Consider the following 25,932-nt stretch of genomic DNA (forward strand, 5'->3'; position numbering starts at 1 on the left):
ATGATTCTAACGCAGGGATGTCCCTTCCTTAGACTATCTTTAGGCCCTGAACTGCTGCAGCTGTTTTTTATTTTTTATTTGAGGTTTATTCATTGCTCTGCATTTAACAACTGTTAATTACTGTTTTTCGTGATGCAGTAATGGCTACAGTAGTTATTAGTGGAAGGATTTATGTCTGATATCTGTTTTAGTATGCTTTTTCTGCACTTTAATCTAATGTTTACATTTATTCACAAACCATGCAATTTTGACTGGTTGTACCTCACACACAACTTTAAGAGAGGTCTGTTTAAAACTGCTGTATTATTTAGATTAGTTGCTGCCCGCCCCTCTTGTAAATTTGTGTTTGGATACTCCTTCTGGGCTCATCTCATTTGCTCACTCAACTGAGTGCGGTGAGATCATATTCTGATTTCAGGCACTCCTACTGTGTACAAAGAGAGCATCTGGGAAACAGAAAAAAAAAAAAAAAAAAAAATTAAGCTTGTTTCCTGCCTTTCCTGTTAAGTGGTATAGACTATTTGTAGGCTTCTGAGCCCCCAAGCCCTTCTGTGTTGGAGGGAAGTCTTCTAGCTTAGTTTTTTTTTTTCTTATAACTAGCCAGTGTTCTAGTTTCAGCACTCAAATCTGTTTCTTTGATCTCAGCACGTGTTCAGAAAAAAAAAAAAAAAAATTTCATCTGCTTTTACTGTACTTGTGTTTCTACCTACTTTTTTTTACATTTGCATCATCTTAAAAGTACTCAATTGTATTTATTACTGCTTGGTGTAACTCATTCTAAGCCTTTTGGTTTAAACACTTGGGCTTCGGACCAGTTGTTTTGCACTGAGAGGGTTTGTGGTCTGCACTGTAGTGGCAGAACAGGTAGCTTACATCCTTCTAGGTTGGGAACTGCTGATTGAGGGCTCAGTGTCTGTTATTCTAAAAGTGTATTAATTCTGGTTTAAGCACTTGGGCTTTCAGGCCAGTTATTTTACATTAAGAGGGTTCGTGGTCTGCACTCTTGTGGGAGGAGAGGCTGGACTCTGCCCTTCTGAGCTGGGAATTTCTGGTTGAAGGCTTATAGTGCATGCATATCTGAACTGCTTCTTACTGAAGTTGGTGCCTTGTTTGCTGTGGCATAGACTGGATTCAGGCCTGCTGGATCTAGCTTTGTTTCGCGTAACTTGAGCACTAATCCAGGCATTCTCTAAAGTATTCAATTGTATTTATTACTGCTTGGTAGTAACTTGATTAAAGTGTAGCTATCATTCTAAGTCTTTTGGATTAAGCACCTGGGCTTCAGACCAGTTGTTTTACATTAGGAAGGTTTGTGGCATGCACTGTGGTGGCAGGACAGGTAGCTTTCATCCTTCTAAGTTGGGAACTGCTGATTGAGAGCCCAGTGTCTGTTATTCTTAAAGTGTATTAGTTCTGGTTTAAGCACTTGGGCTTCAGGCCAGTTATTTTACATTAAGAAGGTTTGTGGTCTGCACTCTTGTGGGAGAAGAGGCTGGACTCTGCCCTTCTGAGCTGGGAATTTCTGGTTAAAGGTTTATAGTGCCTGAATATTTGAACTGTATCTTACTGAAATTGGTACACCTTGTTTGCTGTAGCATAGACTAGATCCAGGCCTGCTGAATCTAGCTTTGTTATATGCTTGTTGTTTGTTTGCTTGTTATTTCCCTGGAACGCTAATTCCACCTAATACGCGGCTTCTCAGCGCTTCTGTGGATCACTAGTGATATCTGCATTGCTTACTGTACTTATTTCCTTGTTTCACTTGAAAGAAAGTTACTGTTTGTCGTTTTTGCATTTAAGTTACCTGTAACACATTGCACTTAAGTTACCTGGCACTTGCTCACTAAAGCAATTATATAAGTCAGCACTAAAAATTAAAAGCACTACACCCTCACTCCCCACTGGCCCTGGTTTTGAATTATTAAGGAATTCCCAATATTATTCTAGCATGTCCAAAGGTCAGTTGTCAATCTCCTGTCCGGTCCAGCTGGTGAATCTGGGAATCTTGAGGTAATGTTACAACTGCCTCATGTACACAGACAACCCTCTCCTCCTCCCAACAAATTCCAACACATGTGAGAGATGCAACCATATAGCCAAACTGGAGGCTAAGCTCTCTCAACTCAGTACTGGCATAACCAGTCAGGAGGAGAAGGAAACCACACTCACTACAATTCCAGTCTCACATAGACCTACCACGACAGCAAACCAAACACATAATCACACAAAAACATACTCGGAGGCTCTAAATAAAGATCTGCTGAAGCAGCAGAGACCTCCAAAGCAGACACCCAAGCAGCCGCTACCCCAAAACAAAACACGTGCAACACATATCTCACAAAGCCAGTGTGCCAAACAGTCACAGCCCTTAAGACTAAACAACACACCTGATACAATTGTAATAGGTGACTCTATCGTCAGGCACACTGACGTCCCGCTCACCAGGCTGAACAAGGAGAGGGTCACGGTGAGCAGCCTGTCGGGTGCTAGGATCCGCCACATAACACAAGCACTCAGGTCACTCCAAGGCAAGTACAAATATGACACAGTCGTCCATGCTGGTGTGAATGACCTGAGACGTACATCCCTGGACTACATGAAAAAAGACATAAAGGAACTCTCTGAGCATGTAGCCCAGGCCGGTATGACCCTGACCTTGAGTAGCATCTTACCCTCACCAAGAATGATGCCACAATATGAAGACAGGATGATCAATTTCAACAATTGGCTTAAGTACTGGTGTCATTCAAAGGGGATCCAATGCCTGTCAGCTTGGGATGATATGCTCGACAAGCCACGATGCTTCGCTAGGGATGGCTTGCACCTGTCACCCCTGGGCTTTCAGATATTGGCAAAGGCTCTTGCTACCCCCATAGTGCCTTTTTAGGCAAGGCTCAAAAGACAAACCCACCTCCATAGGTATCACAAGGGATAAGAAACTAAGAGTAATGCTACTCAACGCCAAAAGTCTAAACCTCAAGATGCACGCACTCGAAACTCTCCTTAGCATGGAGAACATCGATATCTGTGCAGTAACAGAAACCTGGTTCAGGGCTCCTGAGAGCACCCCAGCACTACCAGGTTATACCTCATACCATGCTTTTCGCCCCAAAACTTGGACCGAACCACAAAAGGAGGGAGTATCGATATTCATCAAAGATACCCACACCTCCAGGTTGGTGGCAAAGCACGAAGCATCAGAGACTATCCATGTGCAACTAACAGTGGGTAAAACTGCCTTCCAGTTTATAGCCTGCTACAGACCACCCTCCCAAACCCAGGAACCCCACTCGGCCTTCCTGAGAACACTGGAAAATATGAAGGTCTCTCCAAACACCATTATATTGGGCGACTTCAACTACCCAAACATAGACTGGGAGCATTACTCTAGCTCCAACACCCTAGCCCAAAGGTTCCTACAATTTATAAACTCAAATGCTATGGAACAACTTGTTACCACTCCCACAAGAGGGAAAACATACTGGACCTGATCATCACCAACATGGGGACTCTATGCTCCAGACCAGAAGTGTATCCCTCACTGGTAAGATCAGACCATAAACTAATCTCACTGGATATTCACATCCCGACCCCACCCCCTGCCCAGAAAACCACAGTGAAAAACTTTTCTAAAGCAAATTTCACACTCCTCAAAACTGAGGTGGAATCCTTCAAAGCCCCCGGGCCTGTGGAAAATACGGCCCAGACCGCAGAATCCTTTATAAACGCATTCTATGAACACCTTCAGGAATGCATGGATCATCGATCCCAAATAAAACCAAGACCCAATCCTCCAAAGGCAGGCGTCCTGTCTGGTGGACCCCAGCCATAAACAAACTATACAATAGAAGGAGGAAGCTACTAAATGATAGAGCAAAATCCCAAAAAGGGAAGGCATCACTGATCAGTATAAGCAAAAAACTACGGGCACTCATAAAATTGTCTAAGGCCAGCTTCGAGAGAAAAATTGCACAGGACACTAAGGATAATCACAAGGCTTTCTTTAGTTATGTTAGGAACCTGGTGGTAATTCCCAGATATGCTCAGAATTAGTCCAAAATGACAAAAAATACACCGAACCCACAGACGTTGCCAACATCCTAGCTGACAGGTTCAGCACAAACTTATCCCCCCCTCCCCACCAAAAGGGCAAATATCTATCCCAGCAGAGTGCTGCCCCCCTGACATCTCAGATGCTCAGGTAAGAGCCGCCCTCTCCAAAGCAAAAAACACAGCATCAATGGGACCAGATGGTGTCCCGGGCTGCATCCTACATGAACTCCAAGAAGAGCTAAACCCAAACATAAAACTACTGTTCAATCTCAGCCTTACTACAGGATATGTGCCCAAAGAGTGGCGTACAGCAACAGTGGTCCCTCTCCATAAAGGTGGTGCCTCAACGGATCCTGGAAACTATCGCCCCATAAGCCTGACTAGCTTGGTCTGCAAAGCTATGGAAAGGATCATCAGGGACCTCATAAATAAAGATATTGGGGACCTACAAACACTGGATCCTACCCAGTTCGGCTTTGTTAAGGGCAGATCCTGCCTCTTAAACCTGGTTGATTTCTTTGAAACAGTCACCAAGGCCATTAACGAGGGGAAGGTGGTCCACACAGCCTACCTGGACCTCGCAAAAGCCTTCGATACAATACCCCACTCGGGCATTATAGATAAGCTCACCAGCTTAAATATAAACCCCTATGTCACTAGATGGATTGCAAACTGGCTCAAGGACAGAACCCACATGGTTAGAATTGCTGGAGCCATGTCAGACTCCAAATCATTTACAAGTGGTGTCCCACAAGGCTCAGTCCTGGGACCTCTCTTGTTCGGTATATATTTCTCAGAGGTACAGGCCAACACGGAAGGACTGTGGCTGACCAAGTTCGCAGATGACTGCAAACTGGGCGCCATAATCGACTCTCCAGCCGACACAAGCATCCTCCAACAGGGCCTCATAGAAACAGACAACTGGTGCCAGAGCCATGGCCTCAAGCTAAATGCCAAAAAGTGTATAGTCAACCCCTTTGGCAAAACAAAGTGCCCACAAATTACCACATAGGTGGTAATCCATTAAGTACAGAAGAAGTAATTAGGGACCTGGGGACCCAAGTTGATAGCAATCTCTCATTTGACAACCACGTGGCCAAAGTGGTTAGAAAAACTTTTTATAGCCCACCTAATCATGAAGGGATTCACATCTAGATCAGGGGAGGTCATCGTGCCTCTTTACTCATCCCTCATCAGGCCCATAATTGAGTACAATGCCCCTTTTGGGATGTACCTTACCAGACACCTGCAGCAACTGGAAAGACCCCAAAAGTACCTCACCAAGAGGATCAAAGGGCTCAAACAGATGCCATATGCTGCCCGGTGAAAGAAACTCCAGCTCTACTCAGTGGCATACCGCCTGTTCAGAGGCGATCTGTGCCTGACGTATAAAGCCATGTCCAACCCGGAATTAATGGACATGCCTCACCTCAGAAAATCCAAATCCCATCGAGCTACGCGCTCGAGAGACTTGAACCTCAGCACTGAAATAAATTGGACATGCTGGAGGGACAGATTCATAACCCAGAGGCTCCCTTCACTCTGGAATAAAAATCCCAGTCCAGGTTAGGCAGAGTCCCTCATTGACTCTCTTCAAGAGGAATCTTGATGAGTGGATGGGAGATCATAGGTTTACCCCGGGTATCACTTCTGTGTCACTGTTAGACAGAGGCACAGTATACTAACCTCGAAAAAGGGCATAGCAAAATAAATTTAAAATGGGTGGCGAAAGCCAAACACATTCTGGCTAGGCTTATAAATGCCCTAGGGCAGATAGCCTAGTATGAACCTATGAACCTATGACAAAGCCTATTTCAAGGTGAAAACAATTCTGCTTCTTTGTTTTTGGTCCTGAATGTGTATTAAATAAATTTAACATTCTATTGACAGCTCACTGCCAAAAGGGATTGTTTCTGCCTGTGTGAATTGTTAACTTTACGATAAAATTTGCATTTTCTTTGATAGTAGGCTGCTCAACTGACCTATGACCTGAGCTGCAAACACACAAGACAAAGTATACATAAGCCAAACATACATAAAATGATACAAGTGCAGGAAAATAATCTTTTCTAGGGACATTATCTTACATGTGTAATTATTTTATTTAGAATGTAATGATATAAAATACAGTTTGGAAGTATGCAGAAATAAATGTGGAAATGGGAAAAGTTAACACCACTCCATACCTTATGTGTGCCTACTTAAAGGAATATATAGCCAGGCATTCTATGGTCATCATGACAGCTTGACTAGTGTTGTTCCTACATTCTTAAAAATACATTTATATACAAATATGGACAGGAAAAATGTGAATTTCATAGACAAGCTTACCTGTACACCTACAGATTGTGTAAAGTTGTGAGTAAGCTGCAAGTGTGCTAGGGATGTGCTAGGGTTGTTTGTCAAATCAGTTGCACTGGATGGTATAAAAATAAATGGGCCAAAAGGTTCTTCTTGAAGTGAAGTTGTGGTTATTGCAGGAAGACAGTTACACACAGCTGGGGACAGCTTTCTGAATTCTCTTTCAATGCAGTTTTGTGTAACGAGAGGCTGTTGTAGTGAAATATTACTGCAGTTAGTACTTCTTAGAGAATACTGAATTTCCCTGCAAATAAAGAACTGAGCATGAGGAGGGAACATTTGAGACAGAGTAGCATATAAAGATGGTGGTACTGAAAAGTTGGGAAACTCTTAAGATTGATAGCAAGTGTGCTTGTAGTTAGGAGTTGAGTGCAGTGTTGTAATCTTTGTTTAATGTTTTCTGTAGGCGACTGGTGTTTTTGAATTCTCATGGGCAAATACAATGAGACAGTAATCAAGACTGGGTATCAGGATGTTTTCAGCAGTGGAGTATCCTAGATGAGAAAACAAAAAGGTAATTTTTTAGGGTCGTTTAAACTGCTGAAGAACTTTATTTGTAAGTCATTCTGTAAATTAAAGTTAAACAGGGTTCTAAAAGAGTATCCCGATACATCCCAATGCTTGCCTGTTCTAATGGGTGAAAAGTGTATATGCTATGGTTAAAGGTGGGAAATGAAGCAACTGAAAAACATAGTTATTGTTTTGGTGATGTTGAACAATAACTTATATTCTAAAAAAAAAACATTTGCAGTGTTCCAGACTTTATAAAGTTGCCTTAAAAAAGATTATACCCATACTTACATTTTAAAACTCTATTCTCCATACTGTACTGACTAAATAAATGCTGATAAAAAAAATCACTTAGAAAACTTTAGCTGTGCAGTGCAGTAATTAAAACTGTTACCACTATTAATACCACTATTAACACCAACAACCAGCCAATGAAACCTCTCAAAAAATAAAGAATTTATTTTTTAAACAGAAACAGCTTCCAAAAGCAGATCAACAATAAAGGATAAGGTAATAAAAACACCAAAACCCAGGGAGAGGCAGTGAAGAACAGCATAGCATGCTTTAAAAGTGCAACAAATCAGAAAGATATGACATGTAGATAAATAAGTGCATGCAATGTAGACAAACAGACCCACAAACACAGGATGTTGAAACCAATATTTTACATTACACAAGAAATCAGCCATCTTAGTCTTTGAATTGCTGGAAGCTTGTAAGCTTGAAACCAAAGCATTTGGATTACATTTTGCATCCAGGGAAGTACATTTAAACTATATTTAAAATACTGCACTTTTCCTACCATTTAAATAAGTTTTGTGTGTTGTGTTTGCTCTTTATCTGAAATTAAAACTATTAATTTAAGGCATTTTTATAGTCTGCAGTGCTTTTCAAGTTGTTTCTTTGCTGCATTTTACTAGCTCTGTTCTGAATTTGTTTCCCACCCATCCATAATTGTTCTATTGTGCTTTTAAACTCAAAGGCTTTTGTGCTGCCTGTCCCTAATATATATCTGGCCTTGAAAGTCTCCCGGTCTCATCTTCTGTATATTTGGTCTTAGAAGCTCCTCCCAGTCTTATCCCCTCGGCTCATCTTACTGGTTACTGGCATAAGAAACTGGGAAGGCCCTCCCCTTAGACTGTTAGTATACTTTGAAATTGCCTTAAAGTGTGTGTTTTCCTCATTGCTGGCTTGTCTGCCTTTGAATTACCTTATAATTACTTCTAGTTAGTTCACAGGTTCATAGTTATATACTAGGCTAACAACTATCAGGGCCTTTATAAGCCGCACTGTGCAATCCAACCCAATTGTGCCCCTATGCGTCATGGGTATTTATTGGGAGGAGGTATGTTAGGACGTTTCTACAGGTTATGTGGGGGGTGCTAGTTTGGACATTGCTTTCTGTCTCTATCATGGGGGTCAGACCCAAGGTGAATTTTTGATTTCCCATCCATTGGTCAACGTTACTGCTAAATAGGGTTAGGGATGGACTCTGCTTCATATGGATGGGGAGCCTGTTCCAGAGCATGGTGATCCTCTGGGACACATGTCTATCTTGCCAACATCTTATTTATGTGACTAGTAAAATTGGGTCTATATTAAATGAACGAACGCTTAAAAGGTCAAATATGGTATTATCGACACCTTTTAAGTGGACGTTCATTAACGCGAACACTCACATAGTCAAAAATCATGTATTTGAAAAATATTGTTTGGCCAACACCATTCCCTTAGTGCCATATGTCACGGGCCATACACAAACAAACACAACTTCATTACCTTAATCAAGTGGGGCCTTCACTCCCCCCCACACCCCCGATCATCTATCTTGTGGTATAAGGTGTTTGCCTGGTCTCTCTGAGTTGGGAAGCACTCCAGGGAGATCAAAGTGTAGTCATTTATTGTCCAGAGGGCACAGGAATTAGCTTTCAGGTTTTTTTCTGTGTGCTATAAATTAGGTGCATTTGCCCAAAGCTGATGACCATTCAGTGGCAGTAGCAGTACCCTGTATAATAGCAAATTTATAAAGCAAATATGTAGGCCTTTAACCTGTAACACAGAAAGGATTTGCATGGAGCTAAGCTTAGGGCAGCTAGTTAGTGTATCAAACAGCACTAATATCAGATCATAGCAGTCTTTAATGTCTACTCTTAACCCTAGACACCACTCAATTGACTCCTCTAAAACCAACCATAAACCTAAAAAAGCCAAACCGTAATACAGGTCCTGACATGGGCTTACAGTTTCCTAATGTCTCTGTACCCAGCTTGATAAATATGAGCACCCTGAGACAATGTATCAATTGCCTCATGTACAACCTTTTAATCCTTAAAGAAACTAATACAGTATGTGAGAGATGTACATACATAACTTTCTTGGAGGCAAAAATCTCGCTTACAAACAAGGTTGTCAAAAATACACACATACTACATCCTTCACCTTTCCACCCCTATATGGCCCTAGGCTGCTGGCTCCATTCGTTGCTCAATTACAGCCGTGTTACCCCTGGTGCCTCCCTCTATTCTATTAAATTCCAGGCGTCCTGCCTCTGAATGTGAACCACCTAAAAGGAGATCCTACAGTGCTTCCTACCCACTTCAGCCTACCTACTACCTAGGATTTTCTAAAGTCTCAATTACAGCCGTGTTACCCCTGGTCTCTCCCTCTATTCTACTAAATTCCAGGCATTCTGCCTCTGAATGTGAACCACCTAAAAGGAGATCCTACAGTGCTTCCTACCCACTTCAGTCTACCCACTACCTAGGATTTTCTAAAGTCTCAATTACAGCCATGTTACCCCTGGTGTCTCCCTCTATTCTACTAAATTCCAGGCGTCCTGCCTCTGAATGTGAACCACCTAAAAGGAGATCCTACAGTGCTTCCTACCCACTTCAGCCTACCCACTACCTAGGATTTTCTAAAGTGTATGTAACCCTGTACTATGAACTAATATCCCTGTAGTGCCTTGTCAGATTACTATTATTCTCTTCCAAGCGTACGTTCGGCAGCAGCCTAATACAGCCATATTATCACTTTACTTCTCTTATCCCAATCCCTAGTCTGCCCATCCTTATCCCACAGTTACTCTTAATCTAACCACTAGGTGGCAGTATACTCCCTTGCTGGTCCCTAACCAAATATTGATACTTCTTGCAGCCCATTACTAGTGTGTTACCTAGTCCCAGCCTAACCTAAGTTAGCCTTCAGCTCTGTCTCTAAAAGGGTACTCTGTGCCTGGTTCCTTAACCCCAGTGGATTTCTTGCTTATCCTTTCTATCTAAATATTTAAGACCCCATCTCCTACCCCTGTTCCCTTCCTTCCTTCTAACTGCTCTCTGCTTGCTGATTGTTTCTTGCTGGCTCCTTTCATCTCCTTTGGCAATTTCTACCTCCATTCGTTGTCTTCTCTCCTACCCCCTCCCCCAACGCCTCTCTGCTCTATTCCCTCCTTCCCTTCCTTCTACCTTCCTGCTGGCCCCTCCCTCTCCTTTCTCGTACCTGGCCCCGCCCCAGAACCATTATAGTTATGCCACTGCTTGTGCCGCCATTTTTCAATTGTCCATTCCTATCATTTCCAAGCCTATATGGTCCTAGGCTGCTGGCTCCATTCGTTGGTAAGTGAATTATTTGGACTGTAGCTACAATAATCTTGTACTTTAATTGATGTTGAATGCATGATTCTTTAGCTGTGAAACCGTACTTTTGATACCTCTGGTTGTTCCTACTGCTTGATTTCCTAAGAATTTGTAGTTAGCGGCTAGTTCTCAAAGCCCTGATCAATTATGTTCTTTGCAGCCAGCCTTATAATCAAAGCTTTTACAGTATACGCATATAACAGAGCCTGCTGACTCTGACTTTGGGCTCCTAAAAACAGAGATGGCTAACGTCATGGCACCCATGTCAATGGAAAATAGATGCATGACTGCCGAATCATGCACCAATGCACTGTACGAACATATACATAAATGCATGGAGCTAGCCATATCTACCAGAACCAAGACGCTCTCCTCTAAAAAAAGGAAGCCAATCTGGTGGTCCTCTGCCATTAATAACTCTACAACAGAAGGAAGAAACTGTTGAAGAAAAAGGTGAAGTCCCAAGACTGGAAAAACTCCCTTGTCAGCCTCAACAAAAAGTTGAGATCCCTCATCAAAACCTCTAAAGCCAGCTATGAAGGCAGAATTGTGGCAGACACTAAAAACATCCACAAAACCTTATTTTATTTATTTATTTATTTTACATTTGTTTATAGAGAAAGTCCAACTGGACACAGGTTCTTTTTCAGCAGAAGTCCAGGGAGAAAAGCTCCACATATATCACAGAATCATAAAGTAAAATATCACAGGTACAGAAGAATAAAACTTGCATTTTGCATCAGTCAAAACTAAGATAACATTATAAATTATGACAGTTATATCAAGAATACCCAGGTTTGCTCTGAGTTACTGCACAATGGTACCTCCTATACTGAGCCAACAGATATTGCCAACATACTGGCTGACAGCTTCAATGCCAGCTTTACCCCTCTTTCCCCCACTAAAGGGCCAATCACAATACCGGAGGAATGCCAGGCACCCAGCATTACTGCAGCACAGGTTAAAGATGCATTGTCCAAGGCCAAGAATACAGCTTCCATGGGACCCGACAATATCCCTGGATGTGTTCTACATGAACTGCAAAGTGAACTGGCACCACATCTGTGTGCCCTGTTCAATCACAACCTCACCTCAGGCTTTGTCCCTACCAAATGGAGCACTGTTCATAGGTTCATAGATTAGTACTAAGCTAACTGCCCTTGTGAGCCATTTTAAGCCTAGCCAATTATCCCTTGTGAGACTCAAACCCTGCACCTTGTGTTTGTAAGGCAAACACCTTAACCATTAGGCCACCCTCCCAACCTGCTCAGTCAGTCATCCCTCTCCGTAAAGGGGGAACGACTACAGACCCTGGGAATTATCGCACCATTAGCCTGATGAGTCTGATATGTAAGGCTATGGAGCGCATCATCATGGACCTAATTAACAAGGATATGGGGAATCTCCAAACTCTAGATCCCACACAATTTAGTTTTGTGAAAGGTAGATCATACCTGTTCAACCTGGTTGACCACAGAGCTGTGGATGAGGGCAAGGGAGTTCATACAGCCTACCTCGATCTGGCTCAGGAATTATTGCAAAACTCATCAAAGTAGGCATCAACCCCTATATCACTAGGTGGGTTGCAAATTAGCTCACATATAGAACCCACAGTGTGAAAGTAGTGGAATCCAAGTCAGATTGCCAACCAGTCACAAGTGGAGTCCCGCAGGGATCGGTCCTGGTCCTCTCCTGTTTGGCATCTACATTTCAGAAGTCCAGACCAACACAGAGGGACTCTGGCTGACCAAGTTCGCAGACGACTGCAAGCTGGGAGCCATTATTAACTCCCCAAGTGATGTAGACATCCTACAGAAAGGCCTCACTGAGACCAATGACTGGTGTCGAAACCATGGTCTTAAGCTTAATGCCAAAAAATATGTTGTCATCCCCTTTGGGAAAAACTCAGTTCCCACTAATTACCACATCGATGGGAGCCCACTGAACACTGAAGGCATTATAAGAGATCTGGGGACACAGGTTGACAGCAACCTCTCCTTCGACCACCACATTGCCACTGTGGTCAAAAAGTCCTTCTATGTGGTACATCTCATTACCAAGGGTTTTGCATCCAGGAAGAAAGAGATAATCTCTCTCTACTCTTCCCTCATTAGGCCAATCATCGAGTATAATGCCCCATTTGACATGTACCTCACTAGAGACATGCAACAGCTGGAAAGACCACAAAAGTACCTCACAAAGAGGATCCTGGGCCTTAAACACACGTTCTACATGGACAGACTAAAAAAACTCCAGCTATTCTCTGTCTCATATCATCTATTGAGGCGATCTCTGTTTGACTTACAAAGTCATGTCTGACTCAGCTCTGTTAGAAATGCTACATCTAAAGAAATCCCAATCCCTCCGTACCACATGCTCCAGAGACCTCAACCTCATTACCAGAATCAACAGGACATGCTGAAGGGACAGGTTCCTCACCCAGAGACTGCCCATGCTATGGAATAGACTTCCCATACATGTCAAGCAGAGCACCTCACTGGCCCTCTTCAAGAGAAATCTTGATGAGTGGATGGGAAATAGAAAGTTCACCCCAGGGATCACTCCAGTGGGTCTACTCGACAGTGGCACTGGGAACTAATGTTGGGTGGCACGATGCCAGGGCACCTCTATGGGCTAGGCTTGTAAAGGCTACAGAGCCATTAGCCTAGTACACACCTATGAACCTAAAATGTTTTTTATCTAATAAAATTGCCAAAATCAAAAGAAATCTTGCACCATTAAGTCAGCAAATTATACTGTCATTGAAACTGTAACTCACAGTAAACTTCCAGGCATTATAACAGACAGTCTCATAAATGACCAGCATATACTGCACATCATTAAACGTACACACCTGAAACTAAGATCCTTTTATAGGATCAATGGATTCCTTACAGATACTGCAAGAAATACTCTAGCCACTACCTTCTTATTGCCAACTCTCCGATATGTCACTCCTGTCCTAACAAAATTAAACAATACTCAAAGAAATAAATTTGCCTTCTGCTACAATAAAATTTGCCACTAATCTCCCTCATAGGACCCACCAACCCACCACTGTCATAATTTAAAGCAGTTAAACTGGCTTGACTTGCACAACTACTTAACATATTCACTACTAACTACAGCACACAAACTCATTCATCATCCAGAAAAATGGCCTGCACTAAAAACATATTACTTCCCTACTGCCCAACAAGGGACCTCTGTTCTAGTAATCACCTCATAAGCAGGTGAATCTCATGCAAATGAGGCAGGTAGAGTGATCCAGCAAGCAGATAGGCAGCTCTGCAGATCCCATGTCAGTGTCCGTAGTGTACATGGAAAAATTCCTTGTACAGGAATGTAGACAGACAAAAGGGGCTGTAAAAATGTAGATAGATGGACAGAAATAGCATACCACATACAGATATGAGCGAAAACTAATGATTTTTTTTTTAATAATCTAGGCATGCTTGTGCAGCACACTGTAGTGTGCAAACATGCTTTATAAAAAAACAAAAAAATTGGAAAAAAAATTAATATTATGTGACAGAAATGAACTCCACCAAATGTAGGCAGCCAAGCAGGCAAAAGGAAAAGCACAAACCGCCAACACACAATTAGGACTGTATTTCTCCAAAATGAGCACGAAAGCAGTATCAAAGCAGTATCAAAAGAAGGTTTATTTAACGTACATCCACTCTAGTAACGTTTTCGTTGTTAAAACAACTTCATCAGAATAAAAGCCACCCCTCATCACATTCATTTTATATACAGCTGTTCAAATTGATACAATCAAAATTTAAAGCGATACATACTTTATAAATATATGGCCCAAACCATATAAACATTAAAAATAATGAATGCTGTTAAAGCCCTCAGCAATACTTTTAAATACATTTTGCTAAAATAGACATAGTTATTAAAACCATGAATGTAATTTAAACAAACAATAAACCATAAAATACATAAAATACAACTTCAACAGTGCAATGTAGGAATCTATGGCCTTACAGTTTGTCTGCCTTTAATTTTAGATATGGGGCTATAGAAATAGAATCATTCAGCCCTGGGTATTTGCTTGATTCCAATAAAATCTGCCAACAAGTCTCTTTGTGAGATAACAGCGCAGAAATGTGACAGAAATGTATTACAGGACCCTATGTGGAGTATCTGCAATGGTGCATTGGTGCTGTTGCTAACATGGTAGGGCTATGAAGCATGTAGTTTAAAGGCTGTGAGCATGGATCCCTATACAAATGAGGTGGAGTTACTGAATAGCATAAAGGGGTAATCGTGTCTGCATATTCCCTCCGTTTAGGCAGAGAACTATGTTGGTGTTTACAGAGAAGGTAGGTGACAGCAGGGGAGGGTATGTCCAATGACGTCTAACCTTATTTCAGCTTAGCTGTGCCTGTTTGCATGGCACACTACCGTGCTGAGTGTGTCCTTGCAGGGGGGGGGGGTTGTGTGTGTGCACTAACTTCTAAGCTTTGTTTATCTATGGAGTATAATTTGTGCAGAGTGCCACAGTGCTGAGTGTATCTAAAAGGCCAATTACATATTAATCAATCTTAATCCCTGTTTAACTTAAACTAGGGCCATTAAATGGTGTTAATGATATACTAGGCAGGTGCAATGCATCATAGGTAGCCAATCACACAGTCAGCACCTATAGCAGAGCACTATAAAGTATGCATACACCCTACAATCTGATTTTCCCCCCATACTCTGCACCATTGGAGTATAGACTTGGAAATTTTAACTGAGAGAATGCTAGGGGCTGCTGCAGGTCTGCTGTACCTGTATGTACTAGATGCTGAGGTCAGTGCTGCTGCTGCTGCTGACAATAGGACTAGGCAGAGAAGGAGAAGAATGTTCAGGTCCAGGGTAACCTTCCAGGACCTACATGAGCTGGAGATTGTAGAATGCTACAGAGTGGACAGGGACATACTACAAGAACTCACTGAGCTCTGCCTCCCTCAACTCAGACCCAGAGCCAACAGAGGGGAACCCATCCCAATGGAAACAAAGGTATGGATACTAGCTACAGGTACTTTCCAAAGACCAACTGGGGACATGATGCTGGATGCCATGCTACCACATGCCAGTGAGTACATTTCTTTACCCTCACCCCTGAGGCGAGAGCCAGTAATATGCAACACGTCTATCATGTAGCACACTACCCTGAGGTACTGGGTACCATAGATTGCACTCATGTAGACTTCAAAGCACCATCCAGTGAGAAGGGTAGAATCTATGTCAACTGCAAGGGGTACCACTCCATCAACTGCCAGGTTGTGTGCTATGCCCAGGGGATTATCATGACTGTGTGTGCTGGCAGCCTTGGCAGTTATCATAACTTCCATATCTGGCACACATCACATCTGTGCCAGATGTTTGCTGGGGGGGACATCCCACACAGCCATTTACTGGGGGATGCTGACTATGCACCGGAACTGTGGATGATGACACCCATCAGAAATGTACACACACCCATGGAAGAACATCATAATGAGGCACACGCAGAAACTAGGAACATCATAGAGTGTGTAGTTGGGCTTCTGAAGTCATGGTTCTGGTGCCTCAATATATCTGGTGGAGCCCTGCAGTACTCTCCAGTCACATGTGCACATATGTTCACAGTTTGTGCTATGCTACACGATATGATCCTGCTGAAACAGCTGCAGCAGGATTAGCAAAGGGAAGGGATGCACAGCCCCCGACCAATGCCTAGGTCACCACAGCCACACTCACAAGAGGACTCAGAGGAAGAACCCCATGATGATGTCCCTGTTGGCAGGCGTAGGCATGCCCAGTATGCCCTGGCTTTAGCTAAGAGACAATGTATAGCACATTTATTGACAACTCAGGGCCCTAGGGACTGATATCTTACTCCTATTCACATGCATATATTAAAATTGTTGATGCCAGGCAACCCACACGTCCTGTACCTATCCATGTATTGGCTGTGTACTGCTTGCATCACACAGAGTATGTCTTGAACTACCATTCTGTCAACTGCTGCACTCACAAGGTAAATCTCTAACACACACACTATTTGTAAGGATTATTATAATATGGTATTGTATGTATGGATCTGCTGCCTTTATGCAAGGAAATATAGTGGGCTATGTGGACAGAAGTAACAACATGAAACTACAGATACCCAGCCCAGTAGTATGTGTTTCCCTAAAAATCAAAAGGCCTCATGGTTGGAATATTCACTAGTTCAGCCAAGGGGGATGTGAAACAGTGAGGTCATATGATATTTGGGCTACTGTCTATCCCAGCAGATCATGTGCTGTTGTTCCCCTACCCCAACACATCAGTGTTCCCATATAACTGCTTTAACAGTAAGTCAGCAATGGTATATCAGCAGACCGGGCAACCTTAGGGCTGTAACACAGTACCCAATTACACATTGTATATCTCACATAATATAGGAATAAAAACGTACATATTTATGCTGTTGATTGTGTGATGAATTACTCTTCTCTGTCTGGCAGTCTGTGTGGTTCAGTGAACTGGGGAAGTTAGCATGGGTGATGGTGTTCATGGTTCTAATCTGGAAGTATTCACATCTTTTGCTTGTAAGGTATTATTATGTTGGTGTTTTCCCAGACTGTCATACCTCTCAATCTCTTAGTGCAAGACATCTGGACAAAGCCAGAAAAAATGGGGACAAAGGCTCAAAAATAGGGACAGAAATTAAATATTGTTCCTATAAACCTAGAAAGTTGCTAGAATAAAAGGTTTTGCATTGTTACATATTTTTTGAAAGATATAAAGTCTGAAACTCAAGTGTTTGTCTTTATTTAGTATTATTTAGTCACTTCAATACTCAATAATTTACCAGAGAACCACAAATGTATGAGGAACAGAACAAAAGTATTAGGCAAAAATCTGGACATTCTGTGAAAATCAGTACAGTTGAGAGGTATGCAGACTGTCAGTCTGTGTGTGGTGTAACATTATGAACTTCAGTCACATATTAAGTACAGCAGACAGGTGGGGAATGCCATGGACATTTTGAGTGAAGTGCAGTACTGCAGAAACAGGGGCAGATGTTAATGTCTGTAACACACAAAATCCCAGACTGGAGTACAGGTAGGTGTGGCCTGGAGTCACTTTATAAGTACTGACAGTCCCACTGGGCATGCCCATACACAGTTAAAATGAGCGCAGTTCTGTTGCCCCTTCATCAAAATTACCTGTTCTGTATAAATATGTCTATAATTACAGGCACAAATATATACATATCCATCTGTCACTAACTCTCTCTCACATACATAGCATATCTATCACTATGTACTGTCAAATAGATATTTGTTGTTGTGTCTTTCGGCTTTTTCCCGGTTAGGGGTCGCCACAGTGGAACTCCGGTCCGCTAATGATTGGCAGTAGATTTTTATGTGCTGAATTGCCGGCCCTGACGCACAACCTTCAATGAAGGTACGCCCATTCACGCATGTCTCCACACAGATGATGCTCTAGCTGAGAATCGAACAGGACAATGTCTTATTGTGAGGAGACAACGCTACCGCAGCACCACTGTCAAATAGATATATACCGATATGTATAGCTATATATATTAAAATGATACATAGAATTTCCCCATATATCTACATAACACATATACATATCATAGACACGCACACAGCTATATATATATATATATATATATATATATATATATATATATATATATATATCCCTGTTATATACTGAAATATGTCTGCAGATGTCTGTATTGTCCTACATACCCTAATAATGGTGAGTAAATCTGCACTATCACACATCCATACAGTTGCTCAAAGGATCCAAACTAAGGGCGCAACAGTACATAATCCACTTACCTACAGACCTTTGTGCCTGCTGGATGTCACCATGTAGACAGACACAGGTGAGCAGGTGGTGTAATGTATAATGTTTTCAATACACGCATGGACCGGGCACATTGTTCCTACTCCCAGGTTTGCTTGCAGCCACCTATGGCCATACTGGTAACTGCACACAGATAGCTAGGAAAATAACAGTTATCTCACTGTTATGATACTAGACGCAGATAACAGTATGAAGCAATATCACTCTGCAGGCCACAGATGCTGTTCAACACAAGCCTAGTTTGTGTAATGCACAAGTACTGAGCTTGCAATTACATGTACAACAGACTTAACCTGTGGCATGTGCGATAAGCACTGTGGTCTATAGTGTGCAAGACTAGATAGGTAGAGGTTCTAATCTCACTCAAACCCACTTGGTGTGTGTGTGTGTGTTTGTGTGTGTGTGTGTGTGTGTGTGTGTGTGTGTGTGTGTGTGTGTGTGCGCGTGTGTGTGTGTGTGTGTGTGTGTGTGTGTGTGTGTGTGTGTGTGTGTGTGTGTGTGTGTGTGTGTGTGTGTATTTATCTCCCAGCAAAATAATGGACATGTCCTCATTAGCTATCCACCTGAAATGGTTATGCACTTTTTGGCCTTGTAACTTGCTGCTGGCTTCCAAACTGCCCTTTTCTACCAGGCTTGATGATGTCATCCACCTTAAGACTACCAGCAGACAGTGTAGCACCAGACTTAAGACGTGGTGTGTGAGATAAGTACTGTGATCTATAGTGTATAAGATTAGATAGGTAGGGGTTCTCATCTCACTCCAGCCCACTTGGTGCATGTGTGCATATATCCCTCTGCAAAACAATGGACATGTCCTTATGGGCTATCCACCTGCAATGGTTATGCACTTTTTGGCCTTGTAACTTGCTGCCAGCTTCCAAACTGCTCTTTTCTACAGGACCTGATGATGTCATCCACCTTAAGACTACCAGCTGACAGTGTAGAACCAGACTTAAGCCGTGACATGTGCGATAAGTATTGTGATCTGCAGTGTATAAGACTAGATCGGTAGGGGTTCTAATCTTACTCCAGCCCACTTGGTGTGTGTGCTTGTGTATGTATGGCCTAAATATGATAACCTTAGTAACTTAGACATAGGTAGGGTTTTGCAGTGTTTTATTTGTAGTGGGTGATGTGGCATCCCAAAATACGGACCACAACAAGGCCTGCTGATGTCATCAAGCATAATATGTCCTAAACTGATAGTACTAGCAGACATGAGGTGCATCGCATACAACAAGTACTGTGATCTGTAGTGTGTACCATTACATAGGTAAGTGTTCTCATCTACATACAGCCAACTTGCACTATGTGTGTGCCTTGGCATGTCCTGTATGCAGTGATTGGAAGTGGTGCTAGCCTCAATGTAGCCTTTTTTGTGTGTGAGCCTGTTAGAGCATTTTACATCATGTTATGGAACCATAGGATGTTTGAACTTAACTAGCATAATGACCATACAGCCCTCACCATCATAGACATTTTATACCCATAGTTACGGGATCAGCACATATTGCCCCAGTCCAAGAGGGACACAGGCAGACACCCTGTGTTGAGATGACAGTCGCCCAGCCAGTCATAGAGGTGACATGTGCTGAGGTGCACTGAGGTGCTCTGTGTGCCATTATGCAGGGTTCTGTTCCAAGGTTGTGTTTAAATCTGCTAGACAAATCTCTACCACAAGCATGTTGTACTAACATCACATACTAGGTTAATGTCCTTACAGTGAGTCATCCATCTACTATGCTTCCTACAGATTGGCAGCATATGCAGTCAAGCAGGATTACACATTACCCTGTATGCAAGGCACACATCACCTCTGAGTAATCTATATGCCACAGGCGAAAATGACACTCATTGCAAACAATCCCAATTGAACACATACTGAAGACGTAAAGTGTCCTTGTGAGGGACAATACTGTTGTGTGCAATTGCCAGCACTGCTTGGAATGGTAAATCAACAAATGGCCATTGCACTCAGATATTGGCATGCTGAGGGAAGAGTACGTGGAGGTTAAGAGTATGTCACTTACTGGTGACTGTGGCCTCAGCTATGCCATATGATTCCTGCCATACCACTGTAGAGACATGGTGATCTGAGGCACATTAGGTGTATACCTGTATGGCCAGGTCTGTGTTCCCAGTTCTTTTATCCCTGAGTATGTATATCACATGTTGCGACTGATGTGCTACTTATGAGGTACATAGATCTAACTGTTGGAAATGATACTACATATATATTTGCTTGGAGTTTATGGCCATTACTATGTCAACAGGCATGTGTTCGCAATACCCTCTTGAAGGATAGTGACATACCACAGAGACTCTATGAGTACTCACAACGTGCAGGCATCAGCCAACATTGTTAGCCACAGTCAGTCAGTAGTCCCATGTATTGTGGTTGAATGGATCCCAAACAGTAGAGGACCCAGGACTGCACCCTGTTGAACACTGCTGCTTACAGATCTGCTATTGGAGGCAGATGTCCTTATATTATGTATGTGTGCCAGCAATGGGCCACTTAGTGACCCCTACAATGACAGCATTGTGGATGCCTAAGTGGAAGCTTTGTAAATGTTGTCTGAGCAGGGGATATTGTCAGATGGCTTGGCTCAGTCTAGGGGGTTGTACGCCCTGATGTACCCTCACCCAGGTCCTTGGTGACTGCCTCAGAAATGTCCACCACATGTAACAGTCATGGTCCCCCTGTCACACATCCAAACTGTGTACAGTTAACTGTGTGTAAAACATATACATGTGTGCTGATCAGCTCCATGATGATTGCCCCTACGGGCATACAGATACGGATACTTACACAAAGAGGTGTACAGTTATGTTGGTCAGTGGATGCACCACCCCTCTGTGCAAGGGTATAATAGTTGCCGTTGTCCACTCAGCTGGAGTGCAGCCAGTAGTGTCAGTATGATTGCAAGGTTTTCCCAATGGTGTTAGTAATCCTTGTCAGATCACATGTATGATGCAGCCTGGAATGTTAGCATGTGCAATGGATGCTATGTATCTGCCAGTGAGAGGCCAGTTACAAATGGGTCTGTAAATATGGAAGTTATAAGACAGGTTGTAGAAATATCATGTGTCACATATGGTGGGGACAAGGGATTGTAGTTGATGCAAACAGTGTGGGAGTACAGGTTAGCTATGAGTACAGACCCATCATATGTGTCATCATGACGTATGAGGTCACCAACAATCTGGGCCTTTCCTTTGAGGTCACACATGTAACTACATTGTGCGTTGTGGTTCTGCTTTGCATGGGTGGCTACTTTTGTCACCTACCATGTCTATTCAACATCACAGCAACACTATGTGCTTCTTTTAGCTGAGGAGGTAGTGCCTCCATGTTAGGGGGGGCACCCTCACCCCAACTGTCACACAGCACTGTCCACTTGTTATTGTAATGGCAGTTGTCCACAAGTATGGTTTGCTGGGCCATGATGAGCCTGTGTCCCACCTGTCATGTACAGCCGAGTTCATGCAGTTGTAATGCTGCTGACATAATGCATGGGTGTAGAGCTCTGCATACTTGCCTGTCCTATCTGAAGGGGATGTGCAGTCATGCTATGTCAATCATCCCACAGGAGGTAATAAATGACTTTTTTGACATATATGTCTGTATTGTCTGCAAGGGGGGATACCTGACAATAGTTCTAAGGAGACTGATCTGTGGCCAGATCCCACCAGGGAGGGCCTCACATTGGGGGGGACTGTACTGCTCACCTATAGTGGCAAACACATGATACAGTATGTTGGTTCCCTGTGTGGGGATGTCATGGCACTGCTGCAGGGCATTATAGGTAAGGACCTGGGTCATCCTTTGCCCAAGTGAGCTGCAGCATAAGCAGCACAGTGTGGATATATTGCACTTCCCTAACATGTATGTTTGTGCTCTGTACAGACACATTGCATGACTCTCTTCTTGCAGCATGCTGGAAGTAACTGTAATACATACTTGCACAGAGGACAACTAGCATGTAGTGCCAAGCAGTGTCCCCAGATCTCTGAGTCATGTCACCTGAAATGCCATGATAGGAGTTAGCATGGATACATGCACTAACACTGTCATACACCTACTGACACTGGACCAAACACTGTTACTTTTGCTCAAGGCCAGATCATGCCTATTGACTGTGACCAGAGAAGCCCATTGACTGTTACACTATGCAATGGATGTTGGACATATGTCTCACTCCACCAACCATGACCTGACAAGGTGTATGACAATTTTAGGCCAGTATGCCTTGCCCAAAACTGTGTACATCATGTACAGATTTTTATGTCAGCTGGTGGATAGGCAAGTGTCTGATAGTCATACTCCTGGAAGATAGCACAGGGAGACCTATGCTGCAATGATGCCAGTCACCAGATGAGTTCACCATCCTCCATTATTGGCATAGCCCATCTATCTATTCCCTCTCTGCAGTTGCAGCCACTGTCAGTGACCTCTGACTGAGTACATTAGCAGGTGATTGCATATTGGGAGCTGTCACAGAATCCCACACAGAACCAATAGTTATCCAGCATAGCCTAAGATACAGTCAGTTGTTCTCTGAGCCACTGACAAAGACTAACTGCCAATGACTGCACAATATTATCCTGTGAAAAATCATCCATCTCTGCAAAATACTGTAGTATCTGCACACCGCCCATAGTTGAGCCATTACACATGGAGTTATGGACACAGAGAGTAATGTAGCCTTTGACTTTCACTAGTTGGTAAGATATGGGGATTTATTCATTGTTGTACAACCTATACCAACAGGTTTGGGATGTAAATACCAGACTGTTACTGCTATACTGAATGTGGCAGTTATCACACCTATCATTGTGTACAATGGCACCCTTGCTATGTCACTACATAGGCATATTGTACAACTGTAGCAGTCACATAGGTTCCATGGTACATTAATACACAGTGTAGATAACATGTTCTATGGAGTCCATGGCACAAACGTACATATGTAGTCTGTCTACTAAATGCTTTGGAGGGGATATGTATGGCTCCATACAGGGAGTTGTCGGATCCCACTGTGTACCTCCCGCGTATCAATGATAGGACTAACACATGTCTCACTTGTTCTACATGTCTACATCACTGTAGTAAACAGAGTACATACTAGAAAGACAGGTATGTAACACAGCCAGTACACCCTACATGAAACAGCCCTCCCATGTATGTGAAGCACACATCTGCTGTGACACACATCATGTGCAGGTTACAAAATAGGATGCAGAACACGACAATCATAACTGTTGTCAGGCAACTGTCTGTACTGGACACATAATATTTGTAGATGGGTCATCTCCATCATGACAGCTTGCAGATGTGCGAGTTCCCAATACCCTGGTGACACTTATCAAGAGTAGCAGACCTGTTCACTGATCAGGGGTGAGTATGCTGAATTCCACAATTGTTGTTAGCCTGTTATACACATATGAAACTATGGAGCCATGCACTCATAGTGCTGTACCTTGCTGAAGACATATTTCTGCTGTGCTGATATGCCATCTTCTGCTGCTTTATTGCCACAGTGTATCCATAGGTTATCCCAACAGACTCCTGAAACAGAAACTGGTCTGTGACACACCTGTCATTGTGTAACTATACAGCCATTACAACAAAGAAAGTTACTGTCAGCTGCCAGTCAGGTGCCAGGATCTGCCACATAACGCACGCACTTGGGTCACTCCACAACAAATACAAATATGACTCTGTCATTGTCCATGTTGGTGTGAATGACCTGAGATGTACCTCCCTGGACTACATGAAAAGAGACATGGAGGAGCTCTCCAGTCTTGTAGCCCAGGAAGATATGACCCTAGCCCTGTGTAGGATCCTGCCATCATCCAGAATGATACCACAGTACAAGGGCAAAATGACTGACTTCAACAATTGGCTAAGCTTCTGGTGTCATTCTAAGGGAATCCAGTATCTGTCTGCCTGGGATGACATGATCGACAGACCACACTGCTTTGCAAGAGATGGCTTGCACCTGTCACCCTTGGGATTCTGGATACTGGCAAAGGCTCTTGTCACCCCTATAGTGCCTTTTTTAGGCAAGGTTCAAATGACAAATTCACCACAGTAACAGGTATAAGCAAGCAAAATCTGATGGGTAATGCTACTCAATGCTAGAAGTCTAAACCTCAGAATGCACTCACTCGAGGCACTCCTTAAAATGGAGAACATCGACATCTGTGCAGTGACAGAGACCTGGTTCAAAGCTCCAGAGTGCACCCCTGCATTACCAGGCTATAATTCATGCCACACCTTTTGGCCACCAAACCTGGACCTAAACACTAAAGGTGGAGGAGTGCCCATATTCATTAAGGATATACACACCTTCAAGCTAGTTGCTCAGCATAATGCATTTCAGATTATCCAAGTTCAACTAACTCTGGGCAAAACCACAATCCAGATTGTAGCTTGCTACAGACCCCCCACCATGCCCCAGGATTCCCACTCCACTTTTCGTGATACACTGGAAAATATTAAGGTACAACCCAACACCCTAATAATGGGTGATTTCAACTACCCCACCATTAACTGGGAAAACTACTCGTGTACCAACTCTTTTGCTCAACGTTTTCTGGAATTCATCAATTCCATTGCCTTGGATCAACTTATCCACACCCCCACCAGGGGTAGCAATATCCTATACCTGGTCATCACCAACATGGGTGACTGGTGCTCCACACCAGAGTTCAGATCTGACCACAAGCTAATCACCCTAGAAATCCACATCCCGCTCCCACCCTCCATTAGGAAAACAACTGTAAAAAATTTCTCCAAAGCCAACTTCACGCTTCTTAAGACAGAAGTGGCAAACTTCACGACACCCATGCAGATGGACAATAGAGGTATGACCGCTGAATCCTACACAAATGCACTTTATAAGCACTTACATGAGTGCATGGATCGTGCTGTCCCTAACAGAACCAAGATGCTATCCTCCAAAATAAGGAAGCCAATCTGGTGGTCTTCTGCCATAAACAAACTCTACAACAGAAGAAAGAAACTTTTGCAAAAAAGAGTAAAATCCCATGATTGGAGAAACTCCCTGGTCAGCCTCAGTAAGAAGCTGAGATCCCTCATAAAATCCTCCAAAGCTAGTTATGAAAACAAAATCACCACTGATTCTAAAGACAACCACAAATCATTCTATAGCTATGTCAAGAATCTCAATGGCAACACTCAGATCTGCTCTGAGTTACAGCACAATGACACTAAATATACAGAACCAACTGATATTGCCAACATACTGGCAGATAGCTTCAGTGCTAACTTTACCATCCCCCTCACCCCCTAAAGGGCCCATCTTTATACTGGAAGAATGCAAAGTTCCTGTAATCACGGCTGCACAGGTAAAAACTTCACTCTCCAAAGCCAAGAACACAGCATCCATGGGACCTGACAACATCCCAGGCTGCCTTCTACACGAATTACAGAATTAACTGACACCCCACCTAAGTACCATGTTCAATCATAGCC

This window comes from Protopterus annectens, chromosome 3.part1 (assembly GCF_019279795.1).
Source record: "Protopterus annectens isolate FY-2018-M chromosome 3.part1, PAN1.0, whole genome shotgun sequence".
NCBI lineage: Eukaryota > Metazoa > Chordata > Ceratodontiformes > Protopteridae > Protopterus > Protopterus annectens.